Source organism: Salmo salar, chromosome ssa22 (assembly GCF_905237065.1).
Source record: "Salmo salar chromosome ssa22, Ssal_v3.1, whole genome shotgun sequence".
Classification (NCBI taxonomy): Eukaryota; Metazoa; Chordata; class Actinopteri; order Salmoniformes; family Salmonidae; genus Salmo; species Salmo salar.
The window spans coordinates 56002938-56026307 of NC_059463.1; the positions used below are offsets into that span (position 1 = coordinate 56002938).

General features: G+C 41.8%; 1 protein-coding gene across 2 annotated transcripts in view; it reads left to right on the plus strand.

Annotated features, from left to right (window-relative positions):
- The first annotated feature begins 20735 nt into the window (after positions 1–20735).
- Positions 20736–23370, plus strand: part of dag1 (dystroglycan 1) — a 71472-nt gene continuing 68837 nt past the window's right edge. Inside the window, exon 1 of one of the 2 annotated variants that reach the window (XM_014168312.2) lies at positions 20736–21301. The gene's annotated coding sequence lies outside the window, so the exon portion shown is untranslated. Of the gene's footprint in view, positions 21302–21382; positions 21500–23370 lie in introns of those variants that run through there. The other variant, XM_014168313.2, reaches the window with a different exon arrangement.

The window sequence follows — 23370 nt, forward strand, 5'->3', positions numbered from 1 at the left end:
ATCACAATACCCCATAATGATCACAATACCCAATAATGATGAAGCAAAAACAGGCTTTTAGACATTTTGGCAAATGTATTACAAGTAAAAAATGGAAATACCTTAGTTACATAAGTATTCAGACCTTTGTCTAGGGGACTCGAAATTGAGCTCAGGTGCATCCTGTTTCCGTTGATCATCCTTGAGATGATTCTACAACTTGATTGGAGTCCACCTGTGGTAAATTCTATTGACTGGACATGATTTGGAAAGGCACACACCTGTCTATATAAGGTCCCACAGTTGACAGTGCATGTCAGAGCAAAAACCAAGCCATGAGGTCGAAGGAATTGTCCATAGAGCTCTGACACAGAATTGTGTCTAGGCACAGATCTGGGGATGGGTACCTAAACATTTCTGCTGCATTGAAGGTTCACAAGAACACAGTGGCCTCCTTCATTCTTAAATGGAAGAAGTTCTGGTACCACCAAGACTCTTCCTAGAGTTGAGAAATTGGCAGAGAAGGGCCTTGGTCAGGGAGGTGAACAAGAACCCGATGGTCACTCTGGCAGAGCTCCAGAGTTCCTCTGTGGAGATCGGAGAACCTTCCAGAAGGACAACCATCTCTGCAGCACTCCACCAATCAGGCCTTTATGGTAGAGTGGCCAGATGGAAGCCACTCATTAGTAAAAGGAACTGCCCGCTTGGAATTTGCCAAAAGTTACCTAAAGGACTCTCAGACTATGAAAAATAAGATAGTATAGTAGATTTGGATAGAAAAAAACTCTAAAGTTTCCAAAACTGTTAAAATAATGTCTGTGAGTATAACAGAACTGATATGGCAGGCGAAAGACTTAGGACCCAGTTCACGATCTCTATGGCTTCTACATGTGGCCAGTCTTTAGGCATTGTTTCATGCATTTACTCTGAAAAATGAGGGAGATACAGCACTTTCAATGAGTGGACAGTGGAAATTTCCAGACATGAGTCCAGCACGTGATCGGGGGAGCGCACGCCTTTCTTGTTTCTCCTTTTCTATTGACGAAGCTTTTGTCCGGTTGAAATATTATTGATTATTTATGACAAAAACAACATGAGGATTGATTTTAAACATCGTTTGACATGTTTCTACAAACTTTTACTGTACTTTTTTGAGTTTTCGTCTGGATATTGAGAGTTCGCGTTGTGCCTTTGGATTACTGAACTAAACGCACCAACAAAACTGAGATTTTTGGACATAAAGAGGGACATTATCGAACAAAACTGACATTTATTGTGTAACATGGAGTCCTGGGACTGCCACCAGATGAAGATCATCAAAGGTAAGTGATTAATTTTAACATTATTTCTGACTTTTGTGACACCTCCTTGGTTGGAAAATAGCTGTATGGTTTTCTGTGGCTAGGCGCTGACCTAACATAATCGCATGGTGTTCTTTTGCCGTAAAGCCTTTTTGAAATCTGACACAGCGGCTGGATTAACAAGACGTTTATCTTTAATCCTATGTATAAAACTTGTATCTTTCATCAATGTTTATGATGAGTATTTCTGTAATTTGATGTGGCTCTCTGAAATTTCACCAGATGTTTGTTTGAGACAATGATTACTGAACATAACGAGCCAATTTCAACTGAGGTTTTTGGACATAAAGAGGGACATTATCGAAACAAAACAAACATTTATTGTGTAACATGAAGTCCTGTGAGTGCCATCTGATGAAGATCATCAAAGGTTAGTGAATAATTTAATCGCTATTTCTGACTTTTGTGAGCCCTCTCCTTGGCTGGAAAATGGCTGTATGGTTTTCTGTGACTAGGCACTGACCTAACATAATTGTATGGTGTGCTTTCGCTGTAAAGCCTTTTTGAAATTGGACACTGGGGATGGATTAACAAGAAGTTTATCTATAAAATGGTGTATAATACTTGTATGTTAGAGGAATTTTAATTATGGGATTTCTGTTGTTTTGAATTTGGCGCCCTGTAATTTCACTGGCTGTTGTCGAGGTGGGACGCTACCGTCCCACTTATACCAGAGAGGTTAATTGAGGAAAATAAGAACAATCCAAAATGTATTTTTGATACTGTGGCAAAGCTAGCTAAAAAGCAGCATTGCTCTAGAGAGAATGGCTTTCACTTCAGCAGTGATAAATTCATGAACTTCTTTGAGGAAAAGATCATGATCATTAGAAAGCAAATGACGGACTCCTCTTTAAATCTGCGTATTCCTCCAAAGCTCAGTTGTCCTGAGTCTGCACAGCTCTGCCAGGACCTAGGATCAAGGGAGACACTCAAGTGTTTTAGTACTATATCTCTTGACACAATGATGAAAATAATCATGGCCTCTAAACCTTCAAGATGCATACTGGACTCTATTCCAACTAAACTACTGAAAGAGCTGCTTCCTGTGCTTGGCCCTCCTATGTTGAACATAATAAATGGCTCTCTATCCACCGGATGTGTACCAAATTCACTAAAAGTGGCAGTAATAAAGCCTCTCTTGAAAAAGCCAAACCTTGACCCAGGAAATATAAAAAACTATCGACCTATATCGAATCTCCCATTCCTCTCAAAAAAAATTTTAAAAGCTGTTGTGCAGCAACTCACTGCCTTCCTGAAGACAAACAAAGTATACGAAACACTTCAGTCTGGTTTTAGACCCAATCATAGCACTGAGACTGCACTTGTGAAGGTGGTAAAGGACCCTTTAATGGCGTCAGACCGAGGCTCTGCATCTGTCCTCATGCTCCTAGACCTTAGTGCTGCTTTTGATATCATCGATCACCACATTCTTTTGGAGAGATTGGAAACCCAAATTGGTCTACACGGACAAGTTCTGGTCTGGTTTAGATCTTATCTGTCGGAAAGATATCAGCTTGTCTCTGTGGATGGTTTGTCCTCTGACAAATCAACTGTAAATTTCGGTGTTCCTCAAGGTTCCGTTTTAGGACCACTATTGTTTTCACTATATATTTTACCTCTTGGTGATGTCATTCGGAAACATAATGTTAACTTTCACTGCTATGCGGATGACACACAGCTGTACATTTCGAATAAACATCGTGAAGCCCCAAAATTGCATTCGCTAGACGCCTGTGTTTCAGACATAAGGAAGTGGATGGCTGCACATTTTCTACTTTTAAACTTGGACAAAACAGAGATGCTTGTTCTAGGTCCCAAGAAACAAAGAGATCTTATGTTGAATCTGACAATTAATCGTCTCAAATAACAGTCGTCTCAAATGAAACTGAAGGACCTCTGCGTTACTCTGGACCCTGATCTCTCTTTTGACGAACATATCAAGACTGTTTCAAGGACAGCCCTTTTCCATCTACGTAACATTGCAAAAATCAGAAACTTTCTGTCCAAAAATGATGCAGAAAAATGTATCCATGCTTTTGTCACTTCTAGGTTAGACTACTGCAATGCTCTACTTTCCGGCTACCTGGATAAGGCACTAAATAAACTTCAGTTAGTGCTAAACACGGCTGCTAGAATCTTGACTAGAACCAAACAATTTGATCATATTACTCCAGTGCTAGCCTCTCTACACTGGCTTCCTGTTAAGGCAAGGGCTGATTTCAAGGTTTTACTGCTAACCTACAAAGCATTACATGGGCTTGCTCCTACCTATCTTTCCGATTTGGTCCTGCAGTACATACCTACACGTACACTACGGTCACAAGACGCAGGCCTCCTAACTGTCCCTAGAATTTCTAAGCAAACAGCTGGAAGCAGGGCTTTCTCCTATTGAGCTCCATTTTTATGGAATGGTCTGCCTACCCATGTGAGAGAAGCAGACTCGGTCTCAACCTTTAAAATACATTTTTATGCCATTTTTCTCGTAAAAAAGCGATAATATTCCGACCGGGAATCTGCGTTTAGGTAAAAAGACGAAAGAAAATAAAGCATGGGGTCGACTCGTGCACGCGCCTAAGCCCATTGTCATCTGATCGGCCACTTATCAAAGGCGATAATGTGTTTCAGCCTGGGGCTGCCTCGATATCATTCAGCTTTTTCCCGGGTTCTGAGAGCCTATGGGAGCCGTAGGAAGTGTCACGTTACAGCAAAGATCCTCAGTCTTCAATAAAAAGAGCCAAGATGAACAAGAACTTGTCAGACAGGTCACTTCCTGTGTGGAATCTTCTCAGGTTTTTGCCTGCCATATGAGTTCTGTTATACTCACAGACACCATTCAAACAGTTTTAGAAACTTTAGGGTGTTTTCTATCCAAAGCCAATAATTATATGCATATTCTAGTTACTGGGCAGGAGTAGTAACCAGATTAAATCGGGTACGTTTTTTATCAGGCCGTGTAAATACTGCCCCCTATCCCCAACAGGTTAAGTCTTTTGAAGACTCATCTCTTCAGTAGGTCCTATGATTGAGTGTAGTCTGGCCCAGGAGTGTGAAGGTGAACAGAAAGCCACTGGAGCAACGAAACGCCCTTGCTGTCTCTGCCTGGCCGGTTCCCCTCTCTCCACTGGGATTCTCTGCCTCTAACCCTATTACAGGGACTGAGTCACTGGCTTACTGGTGCTCTTCCATGCCGTCCCTAGGAAGAGTGTGTCACTTGAGTGGGTTGAGTCACTGACGTGATCTTCCTGTCTGGGTTGGCGCCCCCCCTTGGGTTGTGCCGTGGCGGAGATCTTTGTGGGCTATACTCGGCCTTGTATCAGGATGGTAAGTTGGTGGTTGAAGCTTTCCCTCTAGTGGTGTGGGGGCTGTGCTTTGGCACAGGGGGGTTATATCCTGCCTGCTTGGCCCTGTCCGGGGGTATCGTCGGACGGGGCCACAGTGTCTCCTGACCCCTCCTGTCTCAGCCTCCAGTATTTATGCTGCAGTAGTTTATGTGTCAGGGGGCTAGGGTCAGTCTGTTATATCTGGAGTATTTCTCCTGTCTTATCCGGTGTCCTGTGTGAATTTAAGTACGCACTCTCTAATTTTCTCTTTCTTTCTCTCTCTCGGAGGACCTGAGCCCTAGGACCATGCCTCAGGACTACCTGGCATGATGACTCCTTGCTGTCCCCAGTCCACCTGGCTGTGCTGCTGCTCCAGTTTCAACTGTTCTGCCAGCGGCTATGGAACCCTGACCTGTTCACCGGACGTGCTACCTGTCCCAGACCTGCTGTTTTCAACTCTCTAGAGACAGCAGGAGCAGTAGAAATACTCTGAATGATCGGCTATGAAAAGCCTGAGGTGCTGACCTGTTGCACCCTCGACAACCAATGTGATTATTATTATTTGACCCTGGTCATCTATGAACATTTGAACATCTTGGCCTTGTTCTGTTATAATCTCCACCCGGCACAGCCAGAAGAGGACTGGCCACCCCTCATAAACGGGTGTCCTGACTCTCGGAGGTCATTAAAGATCCCATGGCACTTATCATAAGAGTAGGGGTGTTAACCCCGTTGTCCTGGCTAAATTCCCAATCTGGCCTTCAAACCATCACGGTCGCCTAATAATCCCCAGTTTATAATTGGCTCATTCATCCCCCTCCTCTCCCCTGTAACTATCCCCCAGGTCGTTGCTGTAAATGAGAACGTGTTCTCAGTCAACTTACCTGGTAAAATAACGGATAAATAAATAAATAAAATAGCCTGGTTCCTCTCTAGGTTTCTTCCTAGGTTCTGGCCTTTCTAGGGAGTTTTTTCTAGCCACCCCTCAGAGCCTGGTTCCTCTCTAGGTTTCTTCCTAGGTTCTGGCCTTTCTAGGGAGTTTTTCCTAGCCACCCCTCAGAGCCTGGTTCCTCTCTAGGTTTCTTCCTAGGTTTTGGCCTTTCTAGGGAGTTTTTCCTAGCCACCCCTCAGAGCCTGGTTCCTCTCTAGGTTTCTTCCTAGGTTTTGGCCTTTCTAGGGAGTTTTTCCTAGCCACCCCTCAGAGCCTGGTTCCTCTCTAGGTTTCTTCCTAGGTTTTGGCCTTTCTAGGGAGTTTTTCCTAGCCACCGTGCTTCTACACCTGCATTGCTTGCTGTTTGGGGTTTTAGGCTGGGTTTCTGTACAGCACTTAGAGATATCAGTTGATGAAAGAAGGGCCTTATAAATTAATTTGATTTGATTTGACAGTTGTGGGACGGTATATCCCAAATTAATACAACCAGTAGGCCTAGGCTACATACAAAAACAAAGGTTACAAAGCAATGAATCTGATGCAACTGATTACAAAGTTTGGCTTAAAATGTTGATAAGCTATTATTTGTTAACATTATCAGAGCAACTATGCGCACAAGGCAGTAGACTATGCGGGAATGTGCATTTGGCTACCAGACAATGTAAAACCAAGAGAATATGAGATAAATAGGCTAATAGTTTCAATGGCATATGGAAGTATTTATAAAATAACATGCCTCATAATATACAGAAAAAAACGTCAGGTTTAAAACAATTAAGTAGTATACTGCCTCCAACTGCATACTGCCTCCAGCTCATTGCAAAGTAGTGTGTGACGGTCTGATGAAGCCTGCCTTAAGTTGCCTATGCATTTGAATGGAAAATGGGAAGCGCACTTCAATTACCAGTTGAGAAAAAAAAGTAGCACTTTTTAATCATGGCAACAACAAAAAAACTATTTTTAACACATGATTGCGTTTAGAATTGTTGCTCAATGATTGGGCAATATAGAATCACTATCTGACAGATTTTCTTCTCCAAGAATCTGTATGCTGTGTGCATGTGATAAACAAGATACATAACGAATATACACACAGCCAATCTAATTCCACTAAATTATGCAAATTAACCCAAAGACCAATATGCATGACCAGTCAAATGTATTTACATCAGCTGGTATTTCCATCATTGAAGAGGCTAAAAAGCATTATTTTGCAATGGGATGTTTTTCTTCTTCTCCCAGACAATTTGACGATGCCAATTTAATTTAATGGCTTTGTTTTTGTTTTTTTTTACGGACAAAAGCCGGCTAACCAGAACCCTGGTATGACCATATTAGAGACATATATTTCCCTCAGATTACATTCACTTCAGACAAGCTACCATATCTATTAGGTGAAATACCACAGTGTGCCATCACAGCAGCAGGATTTGTGACCTGTTGACACAAGAAAAGGGAAACCAGTGAAGAGCAAGTATCATTGTAAATACAAACCCTATTTATGTTTATTTATTTTCCCTTCTGTACATTAACTATTTGCGCACTGTTACAACACTGAAACAAGTGCAGTGTACAAAGGGAAAAGCGCTAGAGAGAGAGGATAAACACCACACCAACAGTATAAACACCACACCAACAGGATAAACACCACACCAACAGAATAAACACCACACCAACAGAATAAACACCACACCAACAGTATAAACACCACACCAACAGTATAAACACCACACCAACAGAATAAACACCACACCAACAGAATGAACACCACACCAACAGTATAAACACCACACCAACAGTACAAACACCACACCAACAGGATAAACACCACACCAACAGAATGAACACCACACCAACAGGATAAACACCACACCAACAGTATAAACACCACACCAACAGTATAAACACCACACAAAAATAATAAATACCATACCAACAGGTTGCACACCACACCAACAGGTTGCACACTACACCAACAGGGTGCACACCACACCAACAGGACCAACACCACACCAACAGGACCAACACCACACCAACAGGACCAACACCACACCAACAGGGTGCACATTGTTTTGTTGTTTTGTTTTAGTGTTTTGAGTTACAATAAAGAAATATGAGCACTCACCACACTGCACCTTGGTCTACTCCTTTTGACGATCGTCACAAACAGGATAAACACCACACCAACAAGGATAAACACCACACCATCAGGATAAACACCACACCAACAGGAAAAACACCACGCCAACAAGGATAAACACCACACCAACAGGGTCCACACCACACCAACAAGGATAAACACCACACCAACAAGGATAAACACCAAACCAACAAGGATAAACACCACACCAACAAGGATAAACACCACAACAAAATAATAAAAACCACAACAGGATAAACACCACACCAACAGCTGGAACACCACACCAACAGAAAAACAACAGGATAAACACCACACCAACAGAATAAACACCACAACAAAATAATAAATACCACAACAGAATAAACACCACACCAACAGGATAAACACCACACCAACAGAATAAACACCACACCAACAGAATAAACACCACACCAACAGAATAAACACCACACCAACAGAATAAACACCACACCAACAGAATAAACACCACACCAACAGGATAAACACCACACCAACAGAATGAAACACACCAACAGAATGCACACCACACCAACAGAATAAACACCACACCAACAGGATAAACACCACACCAACAGAATAAACACCACACCAACAGGATAAACACCACACCAACAGAATGAACACCATACCAACAGTATGCACACCACACCAACAGAATAAACACCACACCAACAGGATAAACACCACACCAACAGGATAAACACCACACCAACAGAATAAACACCACACCAACAGAATAAACACCATACCAACAGGATAAACACCACACCAACAGAATGAACACCACACCAACAGAATAAACACCACACCAACAGAATAAACACCACACCAACAGAATAAACACCACACCAACAGAATAAACACCACACCAACAGGATAAACACCACACCAACAGGATAAACACCACACCAACAGAATGAACAAAACAGAGCACACCACACCAACAGAATAAACACCACACCAACAGGATAAACACCACACCAACAGAATAAACACCACACCAACAGGATAAACACCACACCAACAGAATGAACACCATACCAACAGTATGCACACCACACCAACAGAATAAACACCACACCAACAGGATAAACACCACACCAACAGGATAAACACCACACCAACAGAATAAACACCATACCAACAGTATGCACACCACACCAACAGAATAAACACCACACCAACAGGATAAACACCACACCAACAGAATAAACACCATACCAACAGTATGCACACCACACCAACAGAATAAGCTGCCTGTGCTTGTGAGATCAAGTTGAGATAAGGGGCAGTATTTCTTCTCCTGAAAGTTTATTGATATAATATTCAATTTCAAAACCATAGCTGCTTCTTTATGTCTGGATTTATCCTCCTGTGTTACATGTTATTATGTCTACATATTCAGAGCTACAATAACATTGCTCACAATCAATACATTGCCCTTAAACCACTGCACAATTCTTACCTCACCTTTAAGACAACTTGCAACTGCCTGACCCTGTCCACCTGTTTAGTTAGGGGAAAAGCAGACCACTTAATGAAATAATGTGAGATCAGTAAGATGAGATATTCCCTTTGTGTGTGTGTGTGTGTGTGTGTGTGTGTGTGCGCGTGTCTTCATCTTCCTTGGCTTTGTAGCTGTCCAACGTCTAAAGATCTGTCTTTTCTCTCTCCTTAGTCCTGATCAATAGGCAGTCCCAGGTAGCTGGGCAGATGCCTGTGTTCTGAGATTACAAGCCAATACGGCCTAAAGAGCTGATTCTGGAGACAGATAGGAGTCTTTTTGTAAATTAACAAGACAAAAGGATCAATGACTTGACTTTGCACGTTGGTTCTCCGCGGGGAGACTTTAGTGACCTGTTCTGATGCCCAGGGTCCCAGTGGCCCAGGGGCCCATGGGCCACTAGGAAGACACAGGTAGAGACAAGGAAATAGAGAGGTGGTGGATACTGGGATAGTAACTGGTTCCTCCTTAACTTTCCCAAAGCCCCTCGGTCTAGGGCACTACTATTTAGGGTAGGGTGGGTCTTGCTGCCACCTGGCTACAGATGCCAATGACACCTGGGTTAGTTTCCAATTCAGACCTCAACCAGCAGTCATTCTACATACGGTTGTAGGATTTAGGATCTTAGTTTGACCAGTTTCTCACAGCAGGAAAATTATCCTGCAGAAACAGGAAATGTGAATTATTGTGTGCATTACAATGAATTAATGAAAATGTTTGCATTTTTGTCAGGTTTAATACATTTTTTGTTAGGGCTAATCAAGTCTGACATTTTAAAGTGGAAATTGTTAACTTTAGAAGCCTTTTTAAACCTTGAATGAAATTTCCTGCAGAAACTGGGTAAAAAAATTAACCTGTTATGGCTAGGGGGCAGTATTTTCACGGCGGGATAAAAAACATACCCGATTTAATCTGGTTACTACTCCTGCCCAGTAACTAGAATATGCATATAATTATTGGCTTTGGATAGAAAACACCCTAAAGTTTCTAAAACTGTTTGAATGGTGTCTGTGAGTATAACAGAACTCATATGGCAGGCAAAAACCTGAGAAGATTTCATGCAGGAAGTGGCCTGTCTGACAAGGTGTCGTTCTTCTTGTCTCTGTTTATTGAAGAGTGAGGATTTTAGCTGTCCCGTGACACTTCCTACGGCTGCCATAGGTTCTCAGAAGGCGGCAAAAAGCGGAATCGTGGCTTTGCAGGCTCTGGCTGAAACAAAGTAGCGCGTTTGGGTAGTGGCTGGTTACAGTACTGTGAGACTCAGGCTCGTGCCCGCGTCGACCGAAAGGTTTGTTTTCTTTCCTCTGTTTAGCTAAATGGACATTCCCGGTCGGAATATTATCGCTTTTTTACGAAAAAAATGGCATAAAAATGGATTTTAAACAGCGGTTGACATGCTTCGAAGTACGGTAATGGAATATTTAGATTTTTTTTGTCACGAATTGCGCCATGCGCACGACCCTTCTTTACCATTCGGATAGTGTCTGGGACGCACGAACAAAACGCCGCTATTCAGATATAACGATGGATTATTTTGGACCAAACCAACATTTGTTATTGAAGTAGCAGTCCTGGGAGTGCATTCTGACGAAGACAACAAAAGGTAATCAAACTTTTATAATAGTAAATCTGATATTGGTGAGTGCTAAACTTGCCGGGTGTCTAAATAGCTAGCCCGTGATGCCTGGGCTATGTACTTAGAATATTGCAAAATGTGCTTTCACCAAAAAGCTATTTTAAAATCGGACATATCGAGTGAATAGAGGAGTTGTGTATCTATAATTCTTAAAATAATTGTTATGCTTTTTGTGAACGTTTATCGTGAGTAATTTAGTAAATTGTTAGCAAATTCCCCAGAAGTTTGCGGGGAATATGCTAGTTCTGAACGTCACATGCTAATGTAAAAAGCTGTTTTTTGATATAAATATGAACTTGATTGAACAAAACATGCATGTATTGTATAACATAATGTCCTAGGTGTGTCATCTGATGAAGATCATCAAAGGTTAGTGCTGCATTTAGCTGTCTTCTGGGTTTTTGTGACATTATATGCTAGCTTGAAAAATGGGTGTCTGATTATTTCTGGCTTGGTACTCTGCTGACATAATCTAATGTTTTGCTTTCGCTGTAAAGCCTTTTTGAAATCGGACAGTGTGGTTAGATAAAGGAGAGTCTTATCTTTAAAATGCTGTGAAATAGTCATATGTTTGAAAAATTGAAGTTTTTGTATTTTTGAGGAATTTGTAATTCGCGCCACGCCTATCATTGGATATTGGAGCAGGTGTTCCGCTAGCGGAACGTCTAGATGTAAGAGGTTAACCTGTCTGGGAACCTGGGACGTTTGCGTCCCACCCTAGTCAACAGCCAGTGGAATCGCGTCGCGCGAAATACAAATACCTCATAAATGCTAGAACTTCAATTTCTCAAACATATGACTATTTTACACCATTTTATAGATACACCTCTCCTGAATCGAACCACGTTGTCCGATTTCAAAAAGACTTTACAGCAAAAGTAAAACATTAGATCATGTTAGGAGAGTACCCTGCCAAAAATAATCACACAGCCATTTTCAAAGCAACTAGCATGCATCACAAATACCCAAAACACAGCTAAATGCAGCACTAACCTTTGACAATCTTCATCAGATGACACTCCTAGGACATCATGTTACACAATACATGCATTTTTTGTTCGATAAAGTTCATATTTATATATAAAAACAGCATTTTACATCGGCGCGTGACGTTCAGAAAATATTTTCCCTCAAATGCTTCCGGTGAATCAGCGCTACAATTTACAAAATTACTATTCGAAAACATTGGTCAAATATAATATTGTCATTCAAAGAATTATAGATTAACATCTCGTGAATGCAACCGCATTGCCAGATTTAAAAATAAACACTAGCCTGGGTACCAGTCTCTTTAGCTAATCCACTCCTTGTACTCCATGTCATGTGCCGAAGAGATTGGCCTTTATGTCTTTGGCAGTGACAAGGAGTGGCAAGGAGTGGAAGCTAATAGCTAATAAGACTGGTACCCAGACTAGGCAAACACTGCCCTATGACTAGTATTGGTGACTGTTGGGGTGGGACAGTAATGTGCTTCCTCTCATTAACTTTCCTACAAACCAAATGAACTGGTGAAACCTTGATGGATTCATCCTCTCACGGTCAACTGTGTTTATTTTCAGCAAACTTAACATGTGTAAATATTTGTATGAACATAACAAGACTCAACAACTTACACATAAACTGAACAAGTTCCACAGACATGTGACAAACAGAAAAGGAATAATGTATCCCTGAACTAAGGGGGCGGGTCAAAATCAAAAGTAACAGTCATTATCTGGTGTGGCCACCAGCTGCATTAAGTACTGCAGTGCATCTCCTCCTCATGGACTGCACCAGACTTGCCCGTTCTTGCTGTGAGATGTTACCCCACTCTTCCACCAAGGCACCTGCAAGTTCCTGGACATTTCTGGGGGGAATGGCCCTAGCACTTACCCTCCGATCCAACAGGTCCCAGACGTGCTCAATTGGATTGAGATCCTGGCTCTTCACTGGCCATGGCAAAACACTGACATTCCTGTCTTGCAGGAAATCATGCACAGAACGAGCAGTATGGCTGGTGGCATTGTCATGTTGGAGAGTCATGTCAGGATGAGCCTGCAGGAAGGGTACCACATGAGGGAGGAGGATGTCTTTGCACAGTGTTGAGATTGCCTGCAATGACAACATGATGATGCTGTGACACACCGCCCCAGACCATGATGGACCATCCACCTCCAAATCAATCCCGCTCCAGAGTACAGGCCTCGGTGTAACGCTCATTCCTTAGACGATAAACTCGAACCCGACCATCACCTCTGGTGAGACAAAACTGCGACTCGTCAGTGAAGAGCACTTTTTGCCAGTCCTGTCTGGTCCAGCAATGGTGGGTTTGTGCCCATAGGCGACGTTGTTGACGGTGATGTCTGGTGAGGACCTGCCTTACAACAGGCCTACAAGCCCTCAGTCCAGCCTCTCCAAGCCTGTTGCGGACAGTCTGAGCACTGATGGAGGGATTTTGCGTTCCTGGTGTAACTCGGGCAATTGTTGTTGCCATCCTGTACCTGTCTTGCAGGTGTGATGTTCGGATGTACCGATCCTGTGCAGGTGTTGTGACACGTGGTCTGCCACTGCGAGGACAATCAGCTGTCCATCCTGTCTCCCTGTAGCGCTGTCTTAGGCATCTCACAGTATGGACATTTAAATGTATTGCCCTGGCCACATCTGCAGTCCTCATTCCTCCTTGCAGCATGCCTAAGGCACGTTCATGCAGATGAGCAGGGACCCTGGGCATCTTTCTTTTGGTGTTTTTCAGAGTCAGTAGAAAGGCCTCTTTAGTGTCCTATGTTTTCATAACTTTGACCTTAATTGCCTACCGTCTGTAAGCTGTTAGTGTCTTAACGACCGTTCCACAGGTGCATGTTCATTTATTGTTTATGGTTCATTGACCAAGCATGGGAAACAGTGTTTAAACCCTTTACAATGAGATCTGTGAAGTTACTTGGATTTTTACAAATGATCTTTGAAAGACAGGGTCCTGAAAAAGGGCCATTTCTTTTTTTGCTGAGTTTATGTCGAATGGATGGGGTGACCCAGCCAGCAACCAGCTTGGGAACCATTTCCCTATAGGGACAGCCAGGTGACTGTTAGGGTGGGTGTTACGTTCGTTGTAAGGAGACCAAGGTGCAGCGTGGTAAGCGTACATCTTTATTTTATTTGATGAACACCGACAAAACAAAGAAAATACAAAACTAACGTAAAGTTCTGCAGGCTTTACAGCAGCTATACAAAAACAAGATCCCACAAACGAAGGTGGGAAAAAGGCTGCCTAAGTATGATCCCCAATCAGAGACAACGATAGACAGCTGGGAACCATACCCGGCAAACAAAGAAATAGAAAAACTAGAATGCCCACCCAAATCACACCCTGACCTAACCAAATAGAGAAATAAAAAGGCTCTCTAAGGTCAGGGCGTGACAGTGGGACAGTAATATAGGGAAGGACATTTGAAACATGTAGTGTTATTGAGGTTTAAAAATACTTTTGAAGTCTGTAAATTTCACTTTAAAATGCCAGACTTGATTTGTCCTAAGGAAAAATGGATCAACCCCTACAATAAAGTAAATTAATTATAATTCACAGAACAATTCATATTAACTGTTGCTGCAGGATTATTTTCTGCTGTGTGAAACGGGCTGAAATTAAGATCCTACAGCTGTAGGTGACTGTAAGGGTGGCTGTGGTTGGGGAATATTGCCCTAGGGCGTGACTAGTAGCTCTATTGAACCGGTATGTGGAACGGGGGCCCGGGGACTGGGTTGGAAAACACTTCCCTAGAGATTGTTAGGGTAGGTCTTGGCTGGTCTTGCAGCAGCATATGTCTGTTCACAGGGCAGCAGGTGCTGTAATGCATCTCTATGGAGTGATAGGACATGACATGGTGTGGGGCCTATCCCCTGCAGACTCAAGCCAAACATTCATTACTTTGTCTCCTTGTACTTTCAACCCTCCTACCCCCAGCACCTTTCATTTGCAAATTAGACAGCACTCGCTTCTCTCTTCTGTCTTCAACCTGTTGAATAGATCTGTTTTAAAAGTGAATTCAATTCTTTGACAGGGACGTACACTCCCTAGGGACTTTATTGGCTGTGGAATTACATTAAAAAATCACAGCCTGTATGGTGCCTGGTCCCTGCACTAAAAATAATCTCTGACTCAGTCTCTCAATCGCCCATTGTTACCTGTAAAACTCTACTGTACTGTTATAATCTCAACCCGGCACAGCCAGAAGAGGACTGGCCACCCCTCAGAGCCTGGTTCCTCTCTAGGTTTCTTCCTAGGTTCCAGCCTTTCTAGGGAGTTTTTCCTAGCCATCATGCTTCTACATCTGCACATTAAAATGCAAATCAATTTATAACATTTTTGACATGCGTTTTTCAGACTTTTTTGTTGTTGTTATTCTGTCTCTCACTGTTCAAATAAACCTACCATTAAAATTATAGACTGATCCTTTCTTTGTCAGTGGGCAAACGTACAAAATCAGCAGGGGATCAAAAACTTTTTTCCCTCACTGTAGGTACTACAGACTGGGTCAGGAAGAGGTTGAAAATATCAGTGAAGACACTTGCCAGCTGGTTAGCGCATGCTCCGAGTACGAGTCCTGGTAGTTCGTCTGGCCCTGCGGCCTTGTGAATGTTAACATGTTTAAAGGTCTTAATCACATCGGCTACGGAAAGCGCAATCACACAGTCGTCCAGAACAGCTGGTGCTCTCATGCATGGTTCAGTGATGCTCAAAGAGCCTGGAGCTCTAGACCGTGTTGAAATTTTAATCTTGGATGAGTTAAATGCTGTGTAATGTAATTTTTCATGACGAGAATCACACTTAGATAGATAAGCAGAGTGAAGGATTGAATTATTAAGTCTTAAGTAAAGTTGATCTGTAGAGAATGGAAGATTAGGGTGATTAATGAAAGATAATCCTGCCGTTAATACCCGTGGTAATCTAGGAAAGCTCAGCATCTGAAGAGAGGTGTGGATTAAAGTTAATGGAAGTGGAAGTAAAACAGAAAGTAAGACAAGGTAAACTTTCATAGTGCTGTCATGACAGACACTCCATGCATATTCCATGTAAAATAGACGTGCAAGGAGAACATATTATCAACAAAGATAGGTGTGACTTGATATAAGAAATGTGTGTTTTTACATAACAAAAAATATAAATAAATATAAATACATATACAAATAAACATAAATAAATATAAATATAAATAAATATAAATAAATAAATATTAATTAACAATCATCATAGTGGTGTTAATAAGAAGAACAAAGGGTTGCCTGATCCAAGACTGAACATTTACTGAGGTTGAATGGCATCTCCCTTCAGGGATCAAATCAATTATTAATCTATTGATCAATTCAATATTAATCTTAATTTTACAGTATATATCCTCCATGACCTGCAACTCTGCACTCTGACAGGAGATTATGAGAAAGACGGCTTCCTAATCACAACAACGCAGGACAGCGATCACATATATTGCGAATATTTTTTTTTTGTACCTTTATTTAACTAGGCAGGTCAGTTAAGAAAAAATCTTATTTACAATGACTGCCAAGGAACAGTGGGTTAACTGCCTTGTTCAGGGGCAGAACGACAGATTTTTACCTTGTCAGCTCAGAGATTCGATCTAGCAACCTTTCAGTTACTGGCCCAATGCTCTAACAACTAGGCTACCTACTGCCCCAATATATACAGTGCATTCGGAAAGAATTCAGACCCCTTGACTTTTTTCTAAATTTTGTTACATTACAGCCTTATTCTAAAATTTATGAAATTGTTTTTCCCCCCGATCAATCTACACGCAATACCTCATAATGGCAAAGCAAAAACAGTTTTTTAGACATTTTTGCAAATGTATTAAAAATAAAAAGCTGAAATATCACATTTACATAAGTATTCAGACCCTTTACTCAGTACTTTGTTGAAGCACCTTTGGCAGGGATGACAGACTTGAGTCTTCTTGGGTATAAGGCTACAAGATTTGCACACCTGTATTTGGGGAGTTTCTCCCATTCTTCACTGGAGATCATCTCAAGCTCTGTCAGGTTGGATGGGGAGTGTTGCTGCACAGCTATCTTCAGGTCTCTCAATAGATGTTTGAATCGGGTTCAAGTCCGGGCTCTGGTTGAGACACTCAAGGACATACAGAGACTTGTCCTGAAGCCACTCCTGTGTTGTCCTTCTGTAAGATTCTTCTATCTCCACAGAGGAACTCTGGAGCTCCTTCAATGTTGCAGAAATGTTTTTGTACCCTTCCCCAGATCTGTGACTCAACACAATCCTGTCCTTGAGCTCTATGGACAATTCCTTCAACCTGGTTTTTGCTCTGACATGCACTGTCTGTTACATCTGCCCCTGCCAGGCCCTCTACTTCTCATCCTGTGTCTCCCTAACCTGCTGCCACTCCCCCAGTGCTCTCTCCCTCTCTCTCTGTGTGTGGGTGTATGTGATTGTGTGAGCGGAGACAGGTGTGCTGGAGACAGAGCAGATCCCCACCAGCTGCAACCTGTTCCATAATCAAGACCTCTAACAATACTCAGCCCTGGCACTTCCACGCTGCCAGATCGTAATCTCTGCTCAGTCAGTCTATGTTTCAAGCCGTTTGTTCCTGTATAGAGCTTGCTATCCTGTTGTGCCTGTTTTCCCTAGCCTGACGCTGCTTTTCTCTCCACTACAGTTCCATCTGCTCTGACTCTGGTCCCTATCCCCAGTCCCTCGTCTCATCAGTCCTGCTTCTCTGCCCTGGACCCCTGCTCTATGGCTTCCTTGGATTCCGCTCCAGACCTGCTTATCCTGCCCTCGCTGGGAACCTGTTTTCGCTTTGTCATTACGGGTAGATTGATGAGAAAAAATATTTATTTAATACATTTTTTAATAAGGCTGTAACATAACAAAATGTGGGAAAAGTAAAGGGGTCTGAAAACTTTCATTATGCACTGTACAGTCTTCTATCCAATAACTTGCCTGCCTGCCACTGTAATCTGTCAGCTTTCTATGCATATTGATGAACCATTAGCCACTGTGACCACCGTAGCCCATGTGACTTCTGCCTACACATGGAAAACTACATCATGTCATTCTGGGCACAGATTGCTTCCCTTATAACCACCTCCCTCGCTCTCCCTCTCCCTCTTTCTCTCTGTCTCTATCTCTCCCTCTCTCTCTCACTCTCTCTCTCTGTCTCTACTCCACTCCACCCTCTTTCTCCCCCTGCTCCCTCCATTCCCCCTCTCTCCCTGCTCCTCTCTGTGCTCCCAGTTCCCCACCTCCCTTTAGTGTTTTGTGTTCCATTTTTATGAGGTCATGATGAAATATTAATAAGGGGGACAGCATCTTAACTGAGATGTCCTGGGGAGGCTATTTAACTACTGATTGGGTTAATAATGCTTTGTAGTGGAAAACACACTGTACATATATTTGTGATACATTATCATTTGTAGCAGAACCCCTCAAACACAATAAGTTACATCAGGGGTAACGATCAGATATTAAATGTAGCCTTAATGTACACCATGTGGCTATAATCTGCTACACAAGAGATTTGGGACAATTAAGACAAATTATCAGATGTCCATGGCCTATTTCTGTCCTAATATACTGAACCTATAGCTCTGTCTGAGTATGTACATGTTATATAGTCATATAGTTAGAATTGATAACTTCACTACATGCTTAGAATAGCTTCCATCCAAGAAGTCATCATGTTTGTAACATTTCTTCCAATACAGTGTTATAAGCCCCCTTCTCCCTATTGGGAATAACAAAATAGAAGTGCTTCTCCCTATAGGGAATGACAGAGTAGAAGTCCTTTTCCCTATTGGGAATGACAGAATAGAAGTCATTTTCCCTATTGGGAATGACAGAATAGAAGTCATTTTCCCTATTGGGAATAACAGAATAGAAGTCATTTTCCAAATAGGGCACTACTTTTGACCAGAGCCATATGGGCCCTGGTCAAAAGTAGTGCACTACATAGGGAATATGGTGCTATTTGGGACACAAACATTGTTTTTTCCTTAATACCTGCAGCTTAAAAATACCCAAATAAGCAAATAGGATTTGAAGCCTGGCAAACTGGAATACTCTCTGGGAGTCTCCCTGGTCACTTGTCATTAGACACACTCAGATGGATTGACCCCGACGTTCACAGTGTCATACTGAAAGACCTGCCATTTTATTATTCTCTTGCTCTAGTTATTATACTATCTTCTCTACATATCTCTTTCCCAGTCCCAGACAGTGCCTTTCATGTAAATTAACATTTAGAATAACCTCAGAAAATATCCCTATACCTAGATCACGGATGGGTAACTTCGATGGGGGCCGCAAAAAAAATTAAACTCATCATGCGCAACCACAGTGGCTCGTGGGCATTTAAAATGTTTTTTTTTTTTTTTTTTAATTATGTGTTGGTCTACCGGCCTACAAAAGCGGGCATGCAGCCCGTCAGTTGGCCATCCCTGACCTAGATGATATGAACAGAACGGCCCCTGATTGTATATGACCGATACTGTAACCAGAATGTAAAAAATATACAGGCTCTATCTTCAATTACATTACATTATAATGGTAATCTAGAATAAGAAAATGTATTGCCACAGTGTATCGCTATGGTATAGCAGACCCAGTAGCCTATGTCAAACTACAGGCAGCACCCAGCTGTACGGTATGGCGTCACACTATGAAAATCTAGTTCAGAGAACATGCCAAATTATTACAGATTACATTGTATAACTTTGAACCACATACGGAGTTCTTGACACTCTCAAAGAATTCCCATCAGACACCAGAAAATCAGAATTTTTATTGTATAGTCCTCACATGTGCTAATCAATGTCCACTGACTACACATTAATAACACAGCCTAGCTGGCAAGAAACAAATCACAGCACCAAAACAAATAGACAGCAGATCAAATCTAAGTCTATTTGGTCGTGTACACAGATTTGCAGATGCTATGCCTGGTCTATTCAATTCTATTCTATTCTATTTTGTTTTAGGCTATTCTAGGCTAATCATGTTCATGGTGTGTGTGTGTGTGTGTGTGTGTCACTGTGGTAGCTTTCTGGAATTATATGCATATTTCTCAATAATTATTTTCCAATAGGCTACCTGTATGTGGACAATTTCACGCAATATGTATTGAATTCAAAACAAAATACATTTAGTTGAGAATGTAAACATTATATTTTCAATGGATGTTGAAATCAAAAACCAAACAATTGAAAGCAAAATGTATAGAATTGTAAAACAAAAAATAAGACATCAAAAGAAAAACCCAAATAATTGTAAGCAAATCATTTTAAAGAGAGAGCAAAACTCTATGGATTCAAGGATTGGTTGCTGGGACAGTTTAACCAAAAACAATTTTTGCATTCGTTTTAAAATATTTTTTTTGGCATCATTTGTCATAGAGTTTTGCTCTCGCTTTAAAATGATTTGCTTACAATTATTTGGGTTTTTCTTTTGATGTCTTATTTTTTGTTTACAATTCTATACATTTTGCTTTCAATTGTTTGGTTTTTGATTTGAACATCCATTACTTCACCCGTCCTCGAAAATATAATGTTTACATTCTCAACTTTATTTTTCATGTTCACGATTTATTTTATTTTGAATTCAATACATATGGCGTGAAATTGACACCATATACACTGAATTAGAGAACGTTGGAAATAAATGAAGAGAGAATGTGGGGGCGGAGTAATTCGAGGCGCTGCCTCCCTCCCTCTCTCCCCCTCCCTCCCTCTCCCTCCCTCTCTCTCTCTCCCCCCCTCTCTCTCTCTCCCCCTCTCTCTCCCTCCCTCCCTCTCTCTCTCTCTCTCTCTCTCTCCCTCCCTCCCTCCCTCCCTCTTCAGACCGGGGAAGAGGATTCATTCCTACAGGGCTCTCTTCTCAGACACAGCTCAAACACCTAGCTAGCAGACACTTTGTGTGCTCATCGGGGAGAGAGAGAGAGGGGGAGAGAGCAGGCTAAATGGGTGTAATTATACCTCTCTAGTTGATCCGGAAGGTTGTTTTTGCCACCTAGCTCGTCATGTGATTGCCCCTGGCTTCATATGCTTAGTTTTTTTTTGTTAACTTGATTTCCAGCCCAGCAGTAGCCCACATACCATCGCAGAGAAGCCAAGTAGGACTTGTAATCAAATACCAGTGGCGCGTTTTTTAGTAGGTTGGGGCTGTTGCTTTCCAAAAAGGTGGTGGACCCGACACAAGCTTCGTGTGGAGACTGTCACTTCAACTCGAGGTCGAAGGAAAAAGGCAACAGCCGAACGCAAGTAGAACTGACACCTTTGTTTTTTGGTCGGAGACGTCCCGAGAAGGAGTGTCTCACTCCCGAACCGGTCTGTTCCCGTAGTGATCTTTTCAATCCCGCTACAAACAAGAGGATTTCAAGCAATATAATATATGCGCAGATTAAAAGGTCAGTTCCCGATATAAGGGTTTTTATATTTTTTAAATCTCTTCTCTTGTCTTCTATGTGACATTCGATTCTTGGATCTACTGATCGAGTCTGCCGGCTCGGTCAGTGAAAGTGTTCAATTTCAGGATAAGAAGAATATTCAAGGAGATGGAGAGAGTGAAAATTATTCGCCTTCCCTCTGTGGATACAAATATGAGGGTACGGGCAACACACGATTGCGTTTGCTATATATATATATATATATATATATATATATATATATATATATATACACACACACACACACACACACACACACACACACCATTTAGCTCGCCAAACTAGCTAAATTAGCTATGTGAATTCGGTGCATGGATCGGGTAAGTGTATCAGTGTAGCGAGCTACTTCGTGCCATTAGCTAGAGAATGGTAAAGTTGCCAAAGTCATGACCAGAGATCTGGCTAGCTATCCAGCGTTGTCTGAGGTGGGTCCTCAGCGTTAGCGAGCCTTCTGCCTGCTACTTAGCTAGCTTCTATTTCAGACTTGTTTTGCCCCCTTGCAGCTGCTGGTGTTAGTCAAGTCACTGCTGGTCGTTTCCTGGCTTTCAAACGGGACTAAAAACAGGTGCATTGCAAGTAGATATGTTATTCGCTAGCTAATAACATTCATTGACTTTCTTTATTTGACCCAATGTAATGGGTTTCGTGCAGTGCTTGACTTGGGCAGGAGCTTACCGGAGCTTGAGTACTGACACCTCAAATGTTTTACTGCTTGTGTTCCTGTTCCTCTTATAGAATATCATCTCAAAAGTATTGTGGATCTCCTGCACCTAAATATAAACAGTACCGGCACCCAAACTGAGTACCGGAATCTATTTTAGTCCAAGTCAAGCACTGGTTTCGTGGGTGAATTGGCTAGTTAATGTGTTATAGCTATTGGCATCACTTGCAAGGAACGTGCAGAGAGATCAGCAAGGTGAAGTTACTGAAGGGCTGGCTATAGCGATAACTGTGTAATGTCAACATTATTACATTGGTATGCTACTTTTCAGGGCCTGCCTTGCAAATGATCGGAGGTTTTGTTGTTGTTTAATAGTTTATTAGATCACAGTAACCATAAGTTATATAATGTTGGATTGGCTGGGTCTGTAGACTTATTGCATATTTTCTGTTCTACGTAGAACATATAGATGGGTTTTATTGAATAAAGTCTACTGGTTGATGTTACCCAGTGTTGTTACACGGTTACCTCTGACTTGCTGATCCGATTCCACATTATGACAGGCTGGTGGGAGCCAGTAGGTATTTATTTCATGTAGGTTTACAGCTGCTACATTGGCTTGCGTAAGAGCGAGATCCTTTTCAAACCACCCAATTTAGTAACATTGTATCACAAAATGAGAATACATCGTATTCCGTTCATCACCGCTCTGTAACATCATACCGCAATGTTACAATGTCGCGTAATTATCTCGCTACAGTTTGGCTATCTATACGGTTTGATTTACAGAAAAATAACTCTGGGGTATAATTTATTCAATGGTAAAAGTGTGTTGTAATGTTACCAGGGATATGTTTTAATATTTTACTCACGTACCAGTTCTCCATGGAGACTGTTTGAAACCTTCCAGTTGGGGGGATATCTATATTCTGTCTATTGACCGAATGGCAAAATGCTTTCTCTCAGTCTGAGGCTGAATGTACAGCAGGGAAACATTTATGGAGGCTATCACTACACTTTCATTCTTAAAAAAAACAAACTGTGTCTTGATAACGTCACCCTGTTGTAAGTGGATAACCTATCATTTATTTTTTTGTTTTTCGAGGCATTGGTGTGGGAGCCTAGGCTGCTACTTTTAGGTTCCTTCTCACAAGTGTTTCCCCCCAAGGTGCACTTAAACACTTAGGAAGAGCGATTGATTTGTGTTTTCACTGAACCCAATAGACACCCAGTAGATCAGTGTGTGTGTGTTTGTTTAGCATTCTGATTCATTGGGGAATCATTCACATTTTATCATAGCTATTTAGATACAGTTTAAGTCCATCAACCTTTGCTGCTTGCCTGCTAGGAGTGGCATTGCATTCTGAAG